Raw genomic sequence first — 23570 nt, forward strand, 5'->3', positions numbered from 1 at the left:
AATAAGATGCTTCGCTGTGAAACTCTGTATTTCCAAAGCTCTTTCTAGTCTGCAGGGCATTTCTTACACAACAAACAAACAAACACAGACACAAACAATACAGAAGTACAATGATTTCTCTCTCTCTCTCTTTTTTTTTTTTTTTTTTACCAAATATATGTAAGCCTTTTGGTTCTTCACTGGATGTTAGCTGATCTCCTGAGACATGGCTCTGGACAGTATCCAAACACAAGCTCAGTGCCTGGGGAGGAACATTGTGAAATCAGTAAGAAAGTAACCTTGCTGATCCAAGTGAGCAAAATGCTTTTATGGTTGGAGGTTGCTCCAAGTAAAAATGTTTAAAGGGACCTGAGAGTTCTATTTCTTGCTGAACTTAAATTTGGTTTAACTTCCTTTCTATTGAATTCTAGATGATGAACATCACCAAGGGCAGAAGCCGAGTTAGGTGGAACTGTGGCTCACCATGGCGCTCACTCCTTTCCTTGACACACGCTCTCGTTTTGCCATGAACACTGAGTGACCTTTAATAGATTTTTTTCCCCTAAAATTGTAGCACCAAGGGACTTGGAAAAAAAATGAAACTCATGAGAAACACACACTCTCTCTCTCTCTCTCTCTTCCCTCTCTCTCTCTCTCTCTCTCTCTCTCTCTCTCTCTCTCTCTCTCTCTCTTGGCTCCTGCAAAGGCTGCTCCTTAATTGCCCCAAGGAAGAGGAAATGATGTTACTGACCCCATTTCTCAGGAATGATAAATGGGTTGCTTCAGCAATAAATGCAAGAATAGATACTGGATAAGGACACTCTCAGAGCTTTATTTTTGCCTTATATGTTTATCATACATTCATCCAACTAAGAGCTGCATCAAACCAGGGCTCAAGACATCACTTACTTTTTGAATATTGCAAAGATTTCAGATGTGAAATCACTTAAGACCTCTTACACACTTTAAACTTCTTTCCCCTTCCCCCCTAGATCCATGTAAACAAAGTATGTTTCTTGAATTGTACCATTAAATGTGCCAGATTGTCAATTTTTCTCCTGAACAATGTTTGGATGCTTTCCTTATAATGTCCTTGTAATATAATTATGATATTTTGAAGGAAATAAGAAGTCATCAGGAGACATTTTTAAAAAATTATTGGCAAATATATCTGCTTAATTCTGGAACGAATCAAGGCTTAGAGATTAAGAGACAAAAAGGGATAGAAAGAATTACATCTCTTATTTGGTCATGTAGAGAGGGAAGTTTTGTTTACCACCCACATAAGGCAAATATGAAATCTTCCACCTCTGAAATGCCTTAAGTAAAACATCTTTATGGAGGTGGTGGTGGTAGAAAGTATTTGGAAAGTTTTTTTTTTTCTTTTATATATTGATTTATCCCTAACTTGTTTTTTCCCCCAAAACTTTTAAGGCCACCAAGAGAATATGCTTGATAGAGTCAAAAGATTTGTTACAGAAAAAAAAATCAAAATACGATTCTTAGAAATTGTGGTTCTGAACTGGATATGAACTTTTTTTAAAATGTAGTAATTCAAAGGAAAATTTATCTATCTCTCTGTCATCTATCAATGTTGGTGTTTATTTAACAACTGTTTATTGAGTCTGCTCTTTGTATGTAGTCTTAAGCAAAGGAACCCAAGGAGATTATGACAGATGAATCTTCAGCCATTACACGTAGGAGATTAATTGAGTGGTCCTTACTTTGCTGAGAAACTGTATAGATTGTTTATAATCAAAGAGAAAATTGTTCTCAAGTTCACTACATTCTTCATTTTTTAACTACCCAGTGTTTTCCTGAACATGGTAAGTCATCAAATCATGAGAGACACCTGTTAATCATAAAGATTCTCGTACCTTTTCCTTGGGCCTTTAATTCAGTGGGCCAAGGAGCTAGGCATGGGCCTCTCCAGTTTTATCAAATAACTAGGTGATTTTGATACTTAGTAAAGTGTAAACAACATATACAAGAATATGAACTCTTTTGGGGGCAAGGACCCATCTTGTTTACCATGTTGTTTAGTGTGTGGTATTGTGCTGGTTTAATACAAGATGTTCAATAAATGTCTACTTAATGGAACAGTAGGCATCTTCACAGACAGCCTTTCTGGAAGGACCCATTTCTTATTATAGTTCTAATGTCTGAGCCCTTCATGTCTTGATGCTTTTTCCACATTCCTGAACATTCTTCCTTCCTGCTCACCATGTCTTAGGATCCCCATGTCATCTAGATCAATAGCATTAGTCTGAATAGAAAATGAATTACCCAGCAGGATATTACTCAGTATCTTTTGGACTTTGGCTGGAAGATCATTATGTGGCAAATCAGTGTTTAGAGGGCTGAGTGTAGATTAGTATTAATAATATTATAGCTTGCATTTATATAATATCTTTCTCTTGGGACTGAAATCCTTCATCAGACATTATTTAGCAAGTAAAATCAATTCATCCCTCTGTAGGTGTGTATGTTGTCTTAAGGATGCCTGACACATGAATGTAGTTGATTGGACCACCAAGAATTTAGCGGCAATGATTCTTCCACCTGGCTGCTGGGCCTGAGGGTACCTGAAAAAGGTGTGTCCCAACAAGCAAAGGCATTTTCCTTTCAGACAGATAATAGTTTGACACTTAGTTTATAACTAGGTGTTACCTTAGCTAGAGGGGTGAAACAGCTCTGGGACAGGCCAAGGGAGGAGTGTCTTGGCAAAGAAGATGTGGTCTATGCTGGAGGCTTGTGACAGACTGACCTGGATCTCAAATGGGAGGAAGGAAGAACCTGACCAAGCAGGTCAGAAATGGCAATTGGTAGAGAGCGAAACTGAATATTGGCATGCTGAAGAGACATCCCTGAGGTCACGGGCTGGCTGATACTGAACTTTGACCTAAAATCCAGTCACCAGACCACATCCTGTAGAGAAAATACTCACCATTTTCAAAGGTCTAATCAGTGAACTTGGCTGGATGTGACTTGACATATCACTATGTTGTTTGGGCAAGACAAATTGAAAGTTTGTTCTCTGAGAAGTACTTTTCTTTCTTCTTTCTCTCTTTCTTTCTCTTTCTCTCTTTCTTTTTCTCTTTCTTTCTCTCTCTCTTTCTTTCTCTCTTTCTTTCTCTTTCTCTCTTTCTTTTTCTCTTTCTTTCTCTCTCTCTTTCTTTCTCTCTTTCTTTCTTTCTTCCCTAAGCCCTAGATTCTAGGAGGAAAATTCCCGAGGTTATTCATCCCATTGCTTCTTGGAACACATATCTGGAAGAACACTTCTTAGTCAAGATAAATTTCCATAGACAATTATCAAGCATGGGAGTTTTTCCTGACAAGGCATGTATTTCTATGCTGTTGGTTAGTAACTGATACCAACTAGAATCAGATAATGTTACATAAAATTTCTCTCATTTGTGGTTTGATTTTGCATATTCTGAGAAGACAAGGATGAATCACAGGCATTCAGCTAGCTAACAGGTTCCTAGTATTTGCCAATCTCTGTAGTAACTTGAAATTTTCCCAGTTGGCATCTAGTCAATGGGCCCTCTAGGCAGCATAGGACACTTATGGAAACTCTGTGTGCGAATTACTTCCAGGATCTTGAATCTCAGGGATGGTAAGTGTTTTATAGAGTGTTCTAAGGAGTGATCTATTCCTTTCCCTCACAACTTCATCCTTTCTCCAGATGTAAAATCTTATTCAGTATTTTCACTGAACTTATTAACTTCACATTAAGACTATGGTTCTATGGCTAATGAAGGAGAGGTTTTTTTTTTTTTTTTTTTCTGGAGAGTTTGTGATTTCCCCTTTATAATCAGAAATCTAATGATGTAATCATTGAAGAGAAATTTTTCTAGAACAGAAAGGGAAATCTCATTTTCAGTACAGGTGAAAGCCAAAGAACATACGCCACAAAAGTAATATTCAAGTAACAATCCCACCATGTAACATTGAGCAAGTTATTTTATTCTTTCTTCTTCCACATAAGCCTAGGAAAAGCCTATTACGGAGTCTAGGGAAGCCTCATTTGCTAAACATCTTCTAAGAGCATTAAATTTATTCATATCTTAACACTGTAGAATATATGTTTTCACTGCCATATTACTACAAAAACTGAGCCCTGGAGAGGTTAAATGATCTTCTAAGATTATATAGTTAACAGTAGTGCTAGGACTTGAATACTCATCTGCCCAGTTTCAGAACCCAAGTAGCATCCCTCCTGGGGAAATAGGCATGACTCCAAAGATTAGTTTTCGGCTTGGCTTCATAACCAAGTATGTGAAATTGGGAATTTTTGTTTGTTTTACCTACCCCCATCTTCAAGTGGCTTGATCTCATTTTATTCCACAGATAGGTTTCTGAGGGTCTTATTCATATCCCTGGTACCAAGTTTCAACCACAGTGAGAGACCTAAGGATATCAATGGAAACTCAAAGTAGCAAAATTCAGCCACAGACAACAGGGACTAAGAGGTTGGCTGCAGAGTTCACTCTTTGAAGGTGAATGTTCAGAGAAAGGCCAAGTTGTTCCTTGTATATACTGAAAAGCAGTGTCTACCGAGCTGGATGTAGTTCAGTACCAATGATAGTATAATGTGCACTTATTTAATATCTTTCTATGAGGACCAAAATCCTTCTTCAGGTATTATTTAGCAAGTGCAGCCTACTTATTCCTCTGTAGGTATGTATGTGTCTTCAGAATGCCTTGCACATCTCTTTTAAAGTATGTTTAGTGGCTGGGTATGGATCAGAGGGTTGTTCTCTCTAGAATTTTTAGAGAAGAATTTTCAGGTCCAACAGTAGAGTAAAACAGTGATTTAACGCACTGGTTAATTTACAGTGGTTAATTTAAGGATTTCCAAGTCTGCTTTTTAAGGTTTTCCTAAACTATTAAGGGTTTTAGGCCTAGTGTAAATTGCTCTCTTTAGACATTTAAGATTTCACCTTTGAAGAAATATATAACCCCAAAATATAAACTTTGTATAGAAATCAATCAGGGAAGTCACTATATGAGTTATTTTCTCCAAATAAAAAAAGTAATTTACGTTTTTAATTTTGGAATGTTTTCTAATGCATCCAAACTAGAATTTAATCTGCAAAAACTTGTTTTTCACATGGTTTTAATAGGCCCTAAATGTCTTCTGAGCATCCCACAGTGTCAGGTGTCTTGAGCAGTCCATTGGAATATTTATGCTTTTGTCTTGGCTCTCTCATTAATTAGCTGTGTGTGTCCTTGGGCAACTCACCTAACTTCTCTGAATTTAAGGGCCATTATTTGTAAATGAGGAGACTGGGCTGTTTGAATTCTTATGGTATCTGCCATTTCTGAAATTCTGTGATCTTCCAATATATCATTTTGTTTCCGGAAAAACAAAACGAAACAAGAATGTACCAAAAAAACCCCACAAAACCCACCCTGAACTAATGATATCCTTACAGAATTTTATTATATCATATATCCTATAACTATTACTAGTTCCTTGGTAACTGTTTTCCTAGAGTGCTATAGTATGAATTCATTGGCTGTTAGAAAGAGCTCAAGAAACAATAACCTTATATATAAATCTTGTATAAGGGAATGAGTGTGTGGTTCCAAGTGTTTTATGAAAAATCAAGTATTGTACTTGTCTGTGAAGTTGTTTAACACACACAAAGAGCTGAGGAATACATGGGTTGTGAGAAGCCAGGGGTAACTTTAATTTTCTTCAAGGACGAACGTTTTATTTCCCAATATTTCAGTGTTGTCTTAATCACGCCTTTGTTCTCTTCTTCTTTCCTTTCGGGCCAGATAAGCAGGCATGTTGTTTTACATAGCAAGGGTGTTGGTGGTGGCTGAAAGGAAAACAATCTGATTTTTGAACAGATTGTTTTTTATGGGTCAGCACTTTTGTGACTATAACAGACCGTGACTGATTAAGACAAATGGTTGCTGGATGACTGGAAGGAGAGTTTCGTTCAGTGAGCGACTATAGAGGGCAATAATTCTGGGCTTTGAGAGCTGCCAAGAGTCTGCACCATTGAGCACAAACTCTAGCCATAGAGACCCAGGCTTGGCAAAGTCAGGTCTCGTTTGGACAAATTTTTCTTATGCTGGAACATGTCATCTTCTCAGCTGAGAAGGAGGAGGACTATTGACACCCTCCTTAGAGACAACACTGATAAGACGAAAGCAGCGTGGGGACTCATGCACTGAATTTTGGACTGAAAACAAATGTATAAAAGATGTCACTGGCACAAATGGCACAGCTGGATTGTGGACTGTCAATTAGAAAATAAAATGATATAAAAAAAGAATAAAGTGATACCAATGTTAAATGTTCTAACTTGCATAATTATGTTATGGTCATGTGAAAGAAGGCCGTGTTCTCGGGAAGTACACCCAGAAGTATTTAGAGGGAAAGTTTTGATACGGGCCACTGATTCTTAATTCATAAAAAATTATACACATAGAGATAGCAACAGATAAAGCAACTTTGCTTGCAACTTTTATATTTGATTAAAATAAAAAGTTGGGAGGGAGGGGGAGGAGAGAGAGAGAGAGAGGGAGGGAGGGAGAGAGAGAGAGAGAGAGAGAGAGAGAGAGAGAGAGAGAGAGAGAGAGAGAGAGACATGGCTGCCTGGTTTTGCAGAATTGGGGAGAAATATTAACCAGTAACAAGTTCATCGCCTTCCCTTTGCCCAGAACCGGCAAGCTGGTGAACTTATAAACGAGAAATTCAAGGATTTAGCTAAAAATAAAAGCCCTTATTGGTACCATGAAACCATAAACCTCTCCCTCGTTCTTTACTCAACATCACACAACCTATTCTTTTGTATCATTATCCTTTGTCTGGATCAGTCTGGGTAGGAGCTTGAGTTAATCAGTTCCACTCCTTCAGAAAGTCTTTCTAATACCTTGACCTAAGTCAGAAGAAATATGTGTAAAATTTCCCCAGGAATTGGGGAAGACTTCGGTGTTTTTCAAGCCAGTGGGTCCTTTTTTGTTGTACGCTAAAGTCTATAGATTATATTTCACTCCTCTCCCACACTGGCTTAGTCTGTTTTCCCTTTTTTCCACTGTTAAGGGGGATGGGGGGGGCAAACCCAAATCCTGGCTTTTATGAAGCTGTTTTTCATGGGGAGAGGGAGCATGCAATTTCAGCTCTCTGAATCATTAGGTATATTATTGCATGATTAGTAGTGCACAAATTTTTGCCCTCTTGAGTGTCAAAATAGACACTCAATCTGTTTTCCCTAAGACACAAAATTTGGGAGTGGAGTAAGGGGAGCATGCATCTGTCAGTGGGCTCGTGAAGAGAGGGCAACTCACTAGGGTCTTTTCTTTTCGTAGGAGTGTTCGTTTTTACATGTGGATTTTCATTGCTCCTGGAGTGTTAATGACATAATGCTGAAGATGCCAGTCTTGCATTTGCAATTCCCACCCAAAGAGCTACCTTTGATCTCATCTGGAGTTCATATTCTGGGAGTCTTGGGGAATAAAGGTCTTTTCTTACTACTCCATAGCTGTAAAAGCATGTCTGATTTGGGAGCTTCATATAAATCGCCTGTGAAGTCAGGGGCTACTTTGAAGGGATCTGGTCAGCGGCAGCAATCCTGAGGAGCAGGAGGAGGGTTCCAAGAATGCATTTCTTCTTAGAAACGAAGATTCACATCAGAGTTGCAAAGCTGAAGGAGGTTAGAAGGATACTTTTGCCTTCGGGGTGTCCCATCTCAGCCGCTGGGTACTAGTCTGGGCAGGCAACGCTTTAGTTGACACCTTCAGGATGAACAGACAGGGAGAAACTTGTAGTCATTTTTCTTGGCAGAAGCCACAACCCAGCCCTACTTAATTATGTCTGAGAAGAAGAATAGTGTCTGGGCACCTGCAATTTTCAATTTGGTACCTCATTTTCCAGTGCCAAGTATTCTATCAAGCCATTCACATGTATCTTCACAAAGTCCCTTCCTAGTTTCATACTAGACAATGGGAACCCTGAGTTTATAAATGTCTATATAATTGTCTCTGTTTACTGAGAAATTCATATGTGCCAGACCTGATTAAGTGCTGTGAATGCATACTGTCATTTAATCTTCCTAACAACCTTGTGAGGAAAGAATTCTTATTGCTCCCACTTAGCAGTTGAGTAAACTGGGGCCTAGAGAATATCTTGTCCCAAATTGCATGGCTAAATTATAATGGAACTGGTGCTTGAAATTAAGCCTATCAGGCTGAAGGACTCGCAGGTTTGTATAAAGCTCTATAGACGTGGATGTACACACACACACACACACACACACACAGCATCCTATGAGTTGTGGTACGAGCGTTATTGGTCTTGATTTCATAATCAGACCTAATTTAAGGATATTTGCCCAGAACTTCAGATTTGTTAGAGCTAGACATGGAACTACTATTCTTTATTTAAATTTCTTCTTTTCCCAAATAGTCAATGTTACTAATACTGGGGCTAAGAACAGGATAATCCAAAGTACAGTGCTTTAGTATACTTGAGTACTTTGAACTGATGAGATTAAAAGGGTCTCATAAGCAACAAGTTCTTTCTGACCTTCTACCACCCTCCTACCTCCTTTTCATCTCTTTCTGAAGCAGGTGCTATAGTGTGGGTCTGAAATGTCCTCCAAAGGCCCATGTGTTTTGTCCTTAGCTTGGCATCAGAGGAAGGTAATGGAAACGTTTGAGAAGTAAGAGCTAGTGGGAAGTTTAGTCGCTGGTGGCATGTCCTCAAAGGGAACCGTGGAATTCTGGTCTCTTCCTCTCTCTGCTTCCCAGTCTTATTAAGGTGGGCAGCTTCCTTTGCCATGTGCTTCTGCATGATGTACTGCCATGCTACAGACATAAAGCATGGGGTCAACAAACTATGGACGGAAAGCTGTAAAACTGAGCCAAAATATACCTTTTTTGCTTATTAAGCTTATTATCTCAGGTATCTGTTGCAGTAACTTAAAGCTATAACACAGCAGGTAAAATAGACATCCCTTTTTTTTTTTCTAAGGCAGGTCAAAGGATCTAGAACTTGGGGTTGAAGATTGGGCTTGGCCTCAGTGATACAACCTTAAGTTTCAGAGGTTCAGTCCATGGTTGGCTGACTCCATTGCTCTGGGCTCCAAGTGAGGCAGAACATCATGGCAGAAAGGTATGACAGAGGAAGGCTCCTCAGTTTGTGACAGCTAGGAATGAGAGAGAGAGAAAGAGAGAGAGAAGAGGAGAGGAGAGGAGAAGAGAAGATAATATATCCAGGAGCAAAATATAAACCCAAAAAGGTGTGTCCCCAGAGACCTATTTTCTCTTGCCATGCCCCACCTGCCTACAGTTACAATCAATCCTTTCAAGTTATTAATCCATCAAATGGATTAATTTACTGATTAGTTTACAGCTACCAAATCACATCACCTCCTGCATTATCGTAGAAGCTTTTGTGAGATACCTCACATCCAAACCAAACAATATTCATATAACTAGCATCTAACTTCTATAATTAATATTTTGCTATATTTTCTTCACCTATTTCATTTACCAAGCTGTTTAACCCCTTCAATTGCAAGTAAGTTGCAAACATCAGTATACTTTATTCCCAAGCAATTTAGTATGCATGTTATTGACTGTAGTTTAATGCATTCTGGTTTTAATTTGACATAGAAGCTTGTTACATCTCCATGCTAAAATTCCCAATGTCAGTCTTAATTATTCCTGACCCTAGAATACAAATACCTAATGAACAGTTCAAAAGCAGTGTTCTAATTCCTTTTTTCTTATTACAGTTTCCTTTTTGCCTCTATGACCTTTATTTTTCAATATATTTTCAATCCTCTTTGCTTCTACTCACTCCTTAAATATTGGTATATTTGATCACTTTGGTTTTGACTGTATTCTTTTGCTTAAATCTCTCATTTTTCTCTATCATAGGTTCAGTTCCCTAACAGATAATAAGATGGATATTTGCTTGAAGAAGTTTACTGGGAAGTGATATTAGGAACAATTAAGGATATAGCTGCTTGTATGCAGAGCCCTGGGGTTGGATAGTGCTTCAGACTGGCTCTAAATCAAGGTAAGATGGCAAGGTTTTTTATCTTTTCATTGAAGGTCCAATGTCTACTTCAGACCTTTTTGTTAAAGCCTTTGAAGTTATGCTGAACTAAAATCCAGACTTTGGGAAAATTTCTGTACATCATGACTGACTTACTGTGGTTAGAGACTGCACTGTTTCTAGAATTATTTATTTAAGGAAAAGTGTGTGTGTGTGTGTGCATATGTGTGTGTACATATGCACACTTAACCAGCATTACCAGTGGGAAACTAGAAGAATTACAAACAAATTGGGGGAAGTGGACATATCTTTATACACAAGCTCAGAGGCATTGAAGTGTTCCTGGACTGGGAAATGGGATTGTCACATGATGATACAGGCTCTATAAATGCAAAATTCCAGGGGCTGCCTTTCATCTCATAACCAAACCCATTACTGTTACATTCGAATCATTGTTTTTCCCAATTATTTTACTTGATGAGTTCATACTCTTAAACTTCATATGTCATTCCTTCTTATTTTAATTCATATTGATTTTTTTTTGTCTACATCTTTTGTCAGTGATTGAGAATGGGTGTGTTGAAATCTCTGAGTATAATTGTAGATGTATCTATTCTTTTTCCTTTTAAGTTGTATTGGTTTTCACTTCGTGTATTTTCAGATTGATTTTAGGTGCCTGAGCATTTATGTCCCTTTTAACTTTTTATCATTATCAAATATCTCTTTTTTTCCCCGATTTTATATATATATATATATATATATTTTGTTCTGAAGTCCACTTTCTCTGAAAATGGAAGCACTTCAGCTTTCTTATGCTTAGTGTTTGCCTAATAGATAATTTTCCTTCCTTTTACTTTTTTAGAAATAGTTTTTAGTTGTCAATGGACCTTTACTTTATTTATTTATATGTGGTGCTGAGAATCAAACTCAGTGCCTCACACATGCTAGGCAAACACTCTAACTGAGCCACAACCCCAGCCCCCTTCCTTTTACTTTTGATTTATCTAAATCTTTATATTTAAAGTGAGTTTCTTGGAAACAGCATATAGTTGGATTTTACCTTCTTGTCTAATTTGACAAAATCTGTTAATAATTTTGAATACTTAGACTATATTTAATTTGATTATCAATTTGTTTCTTTTTAAATCTACCACCTTTCTATTTGCTTTCTATTTATATTATCTTTGTTCTCCTTTTCCTTTTTTTCTTGCTTTCTTTGAGTATTTTGTATGTTTGTATTTCCTCTATTGTAGATTTACTGGTAATCTTTGTTTCATATTTTTGTCAGTTTTAGTAAGATTTATATTACACATCTTTATCACAGTTTGCCTCCAAATGATATTATACCATTCCATATTTGGTGCAAGAAACTTACAAAAATATTGTTAATTTTCCCCTTCCATCTGTACGGAATTTTAAATGAGACCCATCATGTACTATTAATATTTTTGTTTTAAACATTTATCTTTTATAGAGTTTAAAAAGTTCTTTATATTTGATCACATTTTTACTATTCCTGCTGCTCTTTATTTCTTGTATAAATTCAAATTTCCATCTGGTATGATTTTCCTTCTGCCTGAAGAACTTCCTGTAGTGCAGGTTTGTTAGTGATGAATTATTTCAGACATTGTTTATCCCAACAATCTTTATTTTACCCTCATTTTGAGAAATATTTCCATTGGATATGGAATTCTAGGTTGACAGTTTTTTTCATCACTTTAAAAATGTCATATTATGAAAAAAAACTAAACTAAAAAAACAACTCTGGAGTTTTATATCACACAGCCTAATTACAATTTGTGATAATCCTATGTGTCAGTCCATGCACATTTTAGGGGAATCTCTGCTAGTCTTGTGATACAGTTATGTCTTTTTCTACCATTTTTATTGATTGTGGCAACTTCAAATAGAATCCACAAACATACAGATGTCTGTACACACACACACACACACACACACACACACACACACACTCAGAGACACATTTAATTCTCTTAGCTTAGCCTTGTCTCCATGAAAACAAAGAAAAAGTTTCCTCAAGTAAATATTCTTTTCACACAACACCTTACCTAATTTTACAAAGCATATTCAATTTCTCTTTTCTTATGTTGGATTTGATAATATGTCTTGCCTATGCACAAGAATCAAATTAATAGTATGAATAGATGATAGAATATCTTGTCATTTTTGTTTTTCTGCTTATACAAAGAACTGGCATAAGATTTGAAATTGTACATTTTTTTTCTATATTTGGCTACAGAAATTCTTATTCCTCTATTCAGAGGAAATATGGTTAGGTGCTAGCTTGTTTATCACTTTCAATTTTATTTGTATAATATATTTTTCTTTCCTCTTCAAAGTTAGGATTTATCTTTCTCTATTTTGCTACTTCATTTTTCTTTGAGGATCAAATATAACACCTATGATAGTTCATTTTGTTTACTATATATCAATTATATATCATTGTTTCTAGAAGACAAAATACTACACTTCATATTTATGGTTCCTGAACACTCATAAGACATGTAATGTACTAATATTCTCTAAGAAATATTTGCTGAATAAATTCATTAATCAATAAAATATTAGGCAATTATTTTGGTGCCATTTCCAAAATGGCACCAAAATTAATTGATCAATATATGATGGTCAATCTTGTTTAACAAGTTTTAATTTTAGCAATATTAGCATGACTTGTATGCAAGGTCAGTCTATTTTTTGAAATAAAAATAATGATTATATTTGGGAACTTGTTTGGAGGAAAAAAACTTGTGATCTCTGGAAAAAATATATCCATGTAATGAAAAATAAAAGCTTGGAGAAATTATTTAGTTTCTGCTTTTTGAGGATATTGTCTATATAAAGAAATGTCTGAACAATGTAGTAGGAACTATAAGGGGAAGGGTATTTCATTTGAAGTGACTGAATTCTCCAAAGTATGAGGCCAAACCATTACATAAAAATGCATGAAAATGGATTGGAAACATGGCAATGGTGAAGATCCTTTGAGATTTCAGGCCTATTTATATATAGACCTCTCCAGACTGGAGCCAGAAAGGTCAGGAAATTAAGGCAGAAGAGTCTTTGCTATCTCCTCTTTTCCATTGCAGGAGTCCAAATGGAATGCTTTGGCAGAATTCTAGAGATCAGTAGTTTGTCCAATCTAAACATAAAGTGACCCTTAGGAATGAACAGTAGCCTACTGACCCTTAATACAGTCCACAGAAAATGTAATTTATTTATTTTTGTACACTCGTAAAATAACCATTAGCAATTTCCAGATTTAACAACAGAAAAGCAACACAATAGAACTTATGTGTATGAAACTACTTGGAAAAGCAAAAGTAAAGATTGTTCTAAACATGTTACCGATAGACTCTGGGAGGATATTATTGGAGGCAAACAAGGGTGTTCAAAATTTTGTATAATTTAATGTGAGAGCCGACTATACTGAGACAGCCTTGACAAGGAGTGTGAACAATGAACTCAGTCTTCAATTTGTTTTTTTAGAAAAGAACTTCCTACTTGCTAATAGGACAGAAGAATTCACACTATTCTGCCCATTTAAAAAAATTTATTTATCACATCTGGGCTGCAGATTTGGCTCTCATTTGAGTCCTAGTCCTAGATCTGGGAAAACATGGTCATGAATTCTTATGATTATAAACATGAGCTAGGTAAGCACACACATATGTGTTCAAACACAAGTGTAGGTCCCCTCACGTGGCCACACTTTTTACATAAGCTTGCAGGTTGTTATTTGCCTGTTGTTGTTTTTTCTTTCTTTCAACAGGTGACTGGAATTCAGATGTTATTTGTAAACTAGTTTTAGCTACAACCACAAACTCAGAGACTCTCAGGACAATGCGTTTTTTAATTTGACCCTAATTTTTGGTGTGTGTTTTAGTTTGTTATATTTTACTGCTGTATGCGAACAAGTTGGATTGTATGTAATGTAGTTCTGGGGTTCATGTAGCTGATAGACTTGGTCAGGTATCATTTACAGAACAGTAGAGACCTTTTTAGTATATAATATAAAGATCTGAGCTTTCAATTGAGAGGTCTCAGTGCTGGTTCTGTGTGTCCTGTTTGGAGCCATGCAGCTGTGCTTACATTAGGCTGTGTTTCAAACCATGAATCTGTAAGATGGAGCATACCTCATGACCAAATAAGATTTATTTCTCTGATTATATTTTAAAACATTTTAAGTCTAGAAATCTAACTTCCTTTTTAACTATGTCTTTAGAGACTAAATATCTGTGTCTTTAGAGACTAAATAGCTATTGACCTTCTTGAGAATATTGCATAGTGATTAAAGAGTGCTTTTTTTTTTTGAAGTTAGAGAACTTGACACTAATACTGTGAGCTAATACTTCTACTTACAAGGTCTCTATTTTCCCTTTTGTAACATGTGGCTATTAATGACATGATATCTACAACAGGTTATTTTGTGGAGCTTGTAAAGTGCCTCTGACAGTGCTTGGTATCTGGTAAGTACTCAATAAACATAAGCTATCCTTATTACAATTAAAACAATTATTTTTTTCTATAAGAAGGACTTAAATAATCTGTACCATACATTTAATCTAAGAAAGTGATGAGGTATGCTGAGGTACCGATAATGTTCAGTTCCTTGGAAGTCCAAGTAAATGTAAATTGAACTAAGGTGTATCTCATCTACAGGGGGAAAAAAATTCCCAGATGTGGCCATAAATTTCACCAGGGCTTTTTTTTTTTCAAAAGCATAATGATATGTGAAAGCTAAGTCAAATAAAGAACATTATGAAATCAGCACTATTTTAATATCACATTAGTAATTACGTGGGATTATCCTAGAGTGATTTTTCAAGTGATTTACCCTATCACCCAAACTAGCGCATTTTGTACACACATATGCAAGCGTCCACTTGCACATGAACATGTAACATCTAGTTATTGATTTAGGAACAAAGTCTCCCCAAATGAATTTAAAAATAAAACAAAACCAAAAACCAAAAACTCTTTCTCTGTCCCAGCATGCCATTCCACATTTTACATCCATTTTGGAGTCAGCAGAAACGTGTGTAGAATCCTATAAAGTCTGATAACTCCCCTGCTAGTCCATGAAGTCAGAACCCACACATGGGGGTGGTGTAAATTAACTTATCCTATCCTAGGTCTGGAACATATCATTACCACAAAATTCATTGCCTATGCAATCATCAGGGCTGATGGTAATATAAGAATAACTGGGGCATGAAACCACAGTAAATTGTCAGGATTGTCTAGCATATGGTGGATCAGACACAGAGGTGTTGCCTTATGATCTCTGGGGAAACAATATCGTACTGTAGACTGGGCAGCAGGCCACTAACTTGGGGGCTGAAAATCTAATCATGCCTTTGTGACTAACCTGTGGTGTAATCTGCAGCTGGTCACTTGTTTTTTTTTTTTTCTATGTAGGTGAACATATACTCAGAGGCATATCTGTATGGTTGCAAAAAATTTCCAGAACAAGTATTAAAGGCAGCCTAGAGAGCCTCATTCAGAAGTCCTCAGAGAGTGAGGGCTACTCTGGTGTGAATATCGATTGAGTGTGTTCCCCCAAGGGTACATGTGTTGGATGATATGTGCTAATGTTGGAAAATGGTGGAACTTTTATAAAGAAGGTGGAACTTAGTGCAAGATAATTAGGTCATTGGGAGCACTGCACTCAGGAGAGATGAACATACCTGTCCTGGAAACTCAGGTAGTTCCCTTGAGAGTGGGTTGTTATAAAAAGAATAAGACTGACTTCCCCCCCCCCCATTCTCTGGCTTCTTATCCTGCCATGTGGTCTCTTCTTCTCAAATGATCTCCTGTGATGATGTCATCTCCCATGAGGCCTTCACCAGATGCCAAACCAATGGGGCTGCCTGATCTGGGACTTTCAGTCTCCCAAACAGTGAGCTAAATAAACATATTTTTCTTTAAAAATTACCAGGCTTAAGGTGTTTTGTTATAACAATAGAAAATAAAGTATTTCAAGGAATAAATGAACCATTTCAGTGGAGGGGAAAAGATGATTCAGTCCCATTTTGCCTATCAAAATGCTGGGGGGGAAGATAATGAAAGAAAAACTAGCTGCAATGGGGTAGCAACCCTGCAGGTTCATCCAGTTAGTAAAAATCCTCTTGCCTCTTTCAATATCCTCAGTCTGCTCAGAGCAATAAGGATTAATGGGAATTAAAACAATATAATAGTAAATAACTTGGTCTTTGGAGACCGTTAGTCCAAGGGTATGGATCACAGCTCTGCCATTTACCTTTGTCTGCTCATCTATAAAACGGGAAAAAATAATGGGATCTTCCTCATGATATAACAGGGACCATATAAATTTCGGGTGTATTGTTTAATTCATAGTTACCTGTCAATAAATGTAAGATTATGCTATAGTTTTGCATTTAAAATGGATGGGATAGTTTCCATTTTAGACTAAAAAATATAGACTTCAGAGGATTAATTCTCAGGGAATTCTAAGAACTACCTGCTAGGAAGATCCAGGAGCCCAGAAAAATATAGTAAGACTTTGAGTCTAGTGGCTAATCAGTTAATGTCAGTGTTTAATTTTATTTTTTGCAGTATCAGGGATTGAATCCATGGCCTCATTTGTGCCAGGCAAGTGCTCTATCACTGAGTTATACCCCAACCTTTAATATCAGCATTATGTAGTATTGTGGAGGAATCTTATTTCTTGAAACAGCTTAATAGTATTTATTCCCACATATTGCTGCAAAATTTAAGTGAGATAGAGTACATTATATGCCAAATACGCTGATTAATACATAGGCACTAGACACAAACATTTTCTTCTTTTATTTCTTGGGTGCACTGGCCTTGGACCTCTGCAGCTTGGGCTTGTCTCAGGCAACTGGTGCTGCTGTAGCAGTGTATGTCTATATCTCAGGGCTTTATAGAAATGATTGGGTCTAAGGTAGACTTTACCTGGAGAACTCCTGGGATATTAGATTACTTACAGGACTATTTTGGAGAGTGGGATCCTATGAGAGGAAGATAGTGTGGTATGCTCCAAACAGGTTAAAGAAAACTAATCAAAAGTGTTGTGTTTCAGTCTTAATTCTACCACTTACCAGTCTGTGGCCTGAGTATCTTATTGATAATCTCAGTTTTGTTTCATGATCTTTACAATGAAGGAAATACCTCATGCTGTAGAGACTATGGTGATAATATAAAAACAAATTGTGGCTTAATAAGAGTGCTTTGAAAATGGGAAAGCATATGCTTAAATGGAAGATGGGAAGGAAGTATGTTGGAATCAACCTGGAGCCCCTTAAGTGAGACAGAGCTCTACCTACATCAGGTTGCTCAAAGTCACAGACAATGTCAAACTCAGTTTTGTTCCTCCTAGAACTTCTGCTTGGCCTTTTCATTTGTATAAGCTTTGGAAAAGAACTCAGCTCACGTGCCATCTTCTCCAGTGAGCCTCTTTTTGTCCTCTGTTCCCACCCCTTCAATGCTGGAATTAATTGCAAGATCTCTAAACATCTACAATCCCTTATCGATGTTAGCACTGTTCAATAGAAATACAGTGTGAGCCACATAGGTAATTTTACATATATTTGTAGTTGCATTAAAAATGTTAAAAAGAAACAGATCTGAGTAATTTTAATATTTTATTAATTAAGATAATTAAACATTTTGTTGAATTTAAATATTTTATTTAAACATTTTCTTTATCCCAAATATATAAGTTCAACATGTAATTAATATAAAAATTATAAAGGAGTTATTTTACAATTTTTTTTTTTTGGTATTCAATGTGTACTCTATCCTTAACTGTCCCTCTGGATTTGGATAAATAACATTGCATGTCTTAAATGCCCACATGTGGCTAGGGGCTACCATATTGACCAGAACAGGTTCATACCTTTCTTATGGCATTGCGGTTTGTCTTGCATTTGAAGTATTTACATAAATGCTACAAATGTGTTCTTTTTAAATTTTTGGGGGACAGGATTCCTGTATGATTTGTCTTTTTTCTTTTCACAATGCACAGAAAAGAAGTTTGCACAGAATAGGCTTTCTGTTTAATGGGTTGAATGAATTAATATATTAACAAAGGAATGAGTGAATGAATGAAGAAATGAAAACCTTTGAAAAGCCCTCTCCCTATTTTTTTTTTCAATCTGGGAAACTAAAAACCTGGCACTTGCCAAAATGTCACTTGTTAAATCATATGAAATCATTATTGGAGTTCTGTGACTTGGTTTAACTAGTATTTATTGAGTACCTACTATAAATAAGATGTGGTGCTACTACGTCTTAGTATAGCATTGTGATGTGGGTTACCTCATACTGAATGAAGAAATAGTAGTTCTTGGTCAATTTTATCTTAGGTTCAGTGATCCCTGAACTTAGGGAGAAACTATAGTTTTCTGTATGTCAGCTTTGGAAAGGGAGACATAATTAATTCATCCTAGTGGTCAATAATCTAGAATCTTGCACTCTTAAATGATTAAATGTATTTGCCTTGAAATTTGCCATTTTAAACTATGCCATAAAATTTCATAAAAGATGTGGGTTTCCCCCTACATTACATCATTTGTTTTAGATTTCTGAAATATTTTTATCCACTTCAACTTCTAAAACAAGAAAAGCTAATAGGGTTTTTGTTGTCCTTTTTAGTTATATATGACAGTAGAATCTATTTCAATATGTTTATACAAGCATATATTCCACCATTTTAGAGAAGAATAAATTGAAGGCATATTTTAAATTCATATTACTAGTTTCCAACAAGTTATCCCTAGGAGACTTAAAAACTTCATATTATTGTGTGCTTCAGGGAAAAAACTGACACTATGTGCTATAAATATATCAAGGACCAATCCAATTCAATGGTGTAGGCACATAAATTCCCTGAGAGAGTTTCAAAATCCATGTTCTGGCCCTGAAAATTTGATCATGTCTTTGGAACTTTAGTCAGTAGAAAATATACTTGTCTGATGGTTTTCCCGAATTGGGAGTTCTTTGAGGGTCAGGAGTGTCTGTCTGTGTGGTCTGTCTATGTATCTATCTATTTATCTACCTACCTACCTACATAATGTCTATCCAACTGTGCACCTGGCACAATTTTTGGCACCTACTGAGAGTTCAACAAATATCTATCAAGATAATAATGTCAAGTAAAATCCATGGTAGTTTTCACTTGTGATTCATTCTGTCAGTCCTCTGAGATTGTAAACTGTATTTTCCAAAAAAGAAGAAAATGTGAGTGGTTAGGGTTGTGCACTCAATTATACTCTCTCCTTCACTGACTAACTATGTCCACAGATTTGTGGTGTACTTTCCTATGATGTTTTTGTTTCCTCACACATTTCCCCCTTCATCTGACTCACAGTATTACAAACCTTACATATTCATCATTTCGAAACCACAGTACTCTGAATTATTGATGGGTTCTGGGTTACAAGTAAATGCATCCAGTAGGAAATGAGAGCACTTCTAGGAAACATCATGGTGCCATGTACCTATTTTGAGAAGATTCTAGCCTGCCAATGTAGCCCATATAGAGCAAAGGACTAGAATAGACCTTGAGAATTCCTGTAGGCAACTAAGAAGAGCAAGAGTGTTAATGAACACTGGTAGTTTCTCAAGGCTACTGAATGAGTGTGAATGCACTCATTCTGACTTATTGAAACCACTTCTGATTTTTATAATCAGAGGGTATAGTGTATTGCTGAGAAATGTACTTTTACATAGAAACTCTAGAGTGGACATCAAACTCTTTTCCTTTTTCTGCTCTTGATTCATTTTGCACATCAGTAAATGCTAAACTTTCATGGTTTGTTTGTAGACATAAAACTTGGTTGTCAAAGCCTCTTAGGCTAGAAGCCTTTAATCTTCCTATCTAACCATCTCAACATGGGTTATGTTTGTTTTTATAAACAGACTAGGAAAAGATTTGAAGCTGTTTGGCCTACGTGAGAGACAAAAATGCTGACTGAATATCAGAATGGATTATTGGAAGGCTCTGGAAGGGATGTCTCACTGGTTGTGAAATCAAAGGCTGCATAATCTCAGTTGATGCTTCAGTGTCACAATATGCTGCCTACAGACTAGGGAGGTTACACATTTAGTCAATCAAGAATTTTAAGGCACTCAACACATTTATATATTATTACTCACCATTAGTATCTCAGTGTTCACTTTTTTCCAGTTAAAGATAATTTGCTATTATTACTTTCAAAAAGGATGTAAGAACTGTGTCAATTCATTGGATATATTGATAATTTCTTTTGGGATTACAAAGCTTGATATGATTTCAGCATCTTCAAAACAATGCTATCATTTTGACATGCTCCATCTAAGCACATTCTCTAGGTCTAGTTCTTTGCCATCCCTGGCCCCATATTTTCCCCACTGACTCTTAGAAATATTGTCCTTTGTCATACTTGCAAGATACAGCAGAAGTCTGGCACTAATTTTTTTCTGGTTGAAGCAATTGGTTGAGTGAAACTCTTTGCCCTGGGTGTGCTTTGTGTACTTGTCAGAGATTGCTATGAGGATCCAAGGGGACTTCTCTGGACTAGGGTATAGCTTCATCTTCTGCTGGTCACATGATCTCCCCATGTATGAACATCTCAAATCTGTTTCCATTAAAGTTTCTTGCCCTGATAGTTACACTCTTGGGTGGTACCATAGATTGAGTCTTGTTCCTCCAAAAGATATGAGGAAGTCCTAACTCTTGACACTTGTGAATGTTATCTTTTTTGGAAATTGGGCTTTTGTAAATATAATTAACTTAAGATGAGGTCACTAGTGTTATCCCTACTCCAATAAGAATGATGTCTTTATAAGATGAAAAGACACATATACAGGGAGAAGAGCATGTGACAACAGGAGCAGACTAAAGTGACGCAACTGTCAGCCAAGAAATGCCAGTGTTCCAGAAGCTAGGAAGAGCCAGGGGAGGGCCCTGTCCCAGAGCCTTCAGAAGGAGCATATCCCTGATGATACCTGGATTTGATACTTCTACCTGCCAGAGCTTCAATAGAAGAAATATCTGTTGTTTTACAATGCCAAAGTTTGTGTCAAGTACTTCATTACAGCAGCTCTAAGAAATAAGCAGGAATATATATATATATATTTCCATACATGGCATCCTATACTTGCATAGCATGCATTGCCAGCTATTAAGAAGCTAGAAAGAGCCAGGGAAGAATTCTCTCCAGAGATTCAGAGAGAACATGGCTAGACTGACACCTTCACTGCAGATCTTTGTCCTCCAGAGAGAATATATTTCTATTGTCTTAAGCATCCAGCATGTCATATTTTATAATAATACACCCAGAAAGACCAATATAGATAGAATCCTTTTTGAGATGATGAAATCATGATTCTCCTCTTCAGGTCTCCCAGCTTATCTCCAGGCATTATGCAATTGAACCTGCTATTAGCAAGAAAATACTTTACAGTTTTGCCCTTGAAATCTGGAGTTAAGTCAGGTAGCAAACCACTGTGTGTCCTAGACTGCAAGGGACACAGAAGCAAAGGGAGGGACTGACAGTGGGCTGACACTCTCAGTCCCAACAATCTCAACCTTCACATAGTTTCTCTTTGGTATTAGGCTGAGAATGAGGAACTTCTGCTGAATGATCTGCACAGGTCATTGAGAACCTCACTTTGGAGACAGGGAGTATTGCACCTGTTCTTATTTTCTATTGTTGATTTCACTTTTTTAATTAATTCAAATCTTATTTCTTTTGGTTTATTTTGTGGTTATTTATCTTCTAGAGTTTGAAATTTGTACAGTTTTAATGAAAAAATTATTTCTAACAAGGACATTTCCCCCCCCGAATATCAGTTGGCTACACAGCTGATGTACCTACCCAGTGCTCATATGACCTGCCTTTGCTTTTTTTTTCCTACTTCTTAAAAGAACCTTGCATTTGCCATTTTCCTAGGATCTATCCTACATCTAGATATAGAGCGCTGTTGTGATACTTCTTTTGTAGCTTTTTTTTTTAACTTACACTTCATCTCTTTTTTTAATCCAAAAGTTATTTCAAAGACTTTAGTTTTTATTTTGAGGCTTTGTTTGGAACCGCTACTGGCCTTCTGTTATTAGCTTTTAGGTTGCTGACCTTTTGATGTTAACTTTGAATTTTAATTGGATTTTGTTTTATAGAATTTCAATATAATTTTATTGGATTTCAACCAGTTGAAATGGTCTGTATGACTTCTGCCTTTCAAGTTTGTCACTGTTTCTTTTATTTCCTAATACATGATAAGTCTGTGAAAGTTCCATGTGTTTGAAAAGAACATGTATTCTATTTATTGAACACAAAGTTTTATAGCAATTTATATATTAAGCAATTTAATTATGCATTACAAATTATATCTTTGTTAATTCTTTTTTAAAGATTGCTGTGTTAAAATTTCTCACTGTGGTTGTGGAATTTTTCTTGTATTTCTGTAAGATTTTGATTTCAAAGGTAAAATGTGAGGAGCATAAATATTCATGATCATAATAATGCTTGGTGGAATTTACATTAAGTTAATATAAAAACATCCATCTTTATCCCCTTTTAGTAGTTTTCCTTAATTCTGTTTTGTGTCATATTAATTTCACTGTGTCTGCTATCCTTTTATTAGCATTTGCTTTGAATACTTTTCTTTATTTTTTCCTTTCTTGTGTTGATTCATTGTACTTGGATTTCTGAAAAAAAGTATAGATGCCTCTAATGTTTCCCCAGTAAGAATCTTTGTTTTTTTATACAAGATCCTTTAGGTTTATAGATTATTTACATTTGAGAAATAATAGGTTATTACTCTAGAAGCTAAATAACCACAAAATAAACCCAAATAAATAAGATTTGAATTAATAAAAATGGTGAAATTAACAATAGAAAATTCATTAGAATTATCCATAAAATAGAAAGTTGATACTTTAAAAAAAAATAAAGGTCAGGAAATTTAACCAAGGAAAAAAGACAGAAAACACACATATAAGACCCAGAAATGGAACACAATTACAAATAGATAGAAAAATATTTAATTATTAATTAGAGATTGAGCATCTCTAATCCAATACTTCAAAATTCAAAATGTGCACATATTTGAAACATTTTAAGTGCTGTCATGATGATACAAGTAGAAAATTCCTCACCACAAAACTTTGTTTCATGCATGAGACTTAAAAATCTTGCATAAAATTACCTTCAGGCTATATTTATAGGGCAAATATGAAACAAGTGAATATCGGGTCCCATCCCCAAGATAGGTCATTAATACTAACATTAATATAAAAATATTTCAAAATCTGTAAAAATATGAAACCTGAAACACTTCCGGTCCTAAGCATTTTGGATAAAGTATATTCAACCTGAACGTGCATTTAAACGGAGGAATATTATCATGATTACTGATATTCTTGGACTTGCTTTTGCAACCATACTTCATGGTTTCTCTTCTGTATGCTTTTTTTGCAATTTCCTGTCCTTTACTTATTTTTTCTTTTTAAATATTTATTTTTTAGTTGTAGCTGGACACAATATCTTTAATTTTATTTATTTATTTTTAT

At 35.9% G+C, this 23570-nt stretch overlaps 1 long non-coding RNA gene across 1 annotated transcript in view; it reads right to left on the reverse strand.

Annotated features, from left to right (window-relative positions):
- LOC139703631 (uncharacterized) overlaps positions 1 to 23570 on the reverse strand; it is a 325092-nt gene that overhangs the window by 84044 nt on the left and 217478 nt on the right. The window lies entirely within an intron of this gene.

The sequence above is a fragment of the Marmota flaviventris genome, assembly GCF_047511675.1.
Source record: "Marmota flaviventris isolate mMarFla1 chromosome 5 unlocalized genomic scaffold, mMarFla1.hap1 SUPER_5_unloc_1, whole genome shotgun sequence".
NCBI classification, from domain to species: Eukaryota; Metazoa; Chordata; class Mammalia; order Rodentia; family Sciuridae; genus Marmota; species Marmota flaviventris.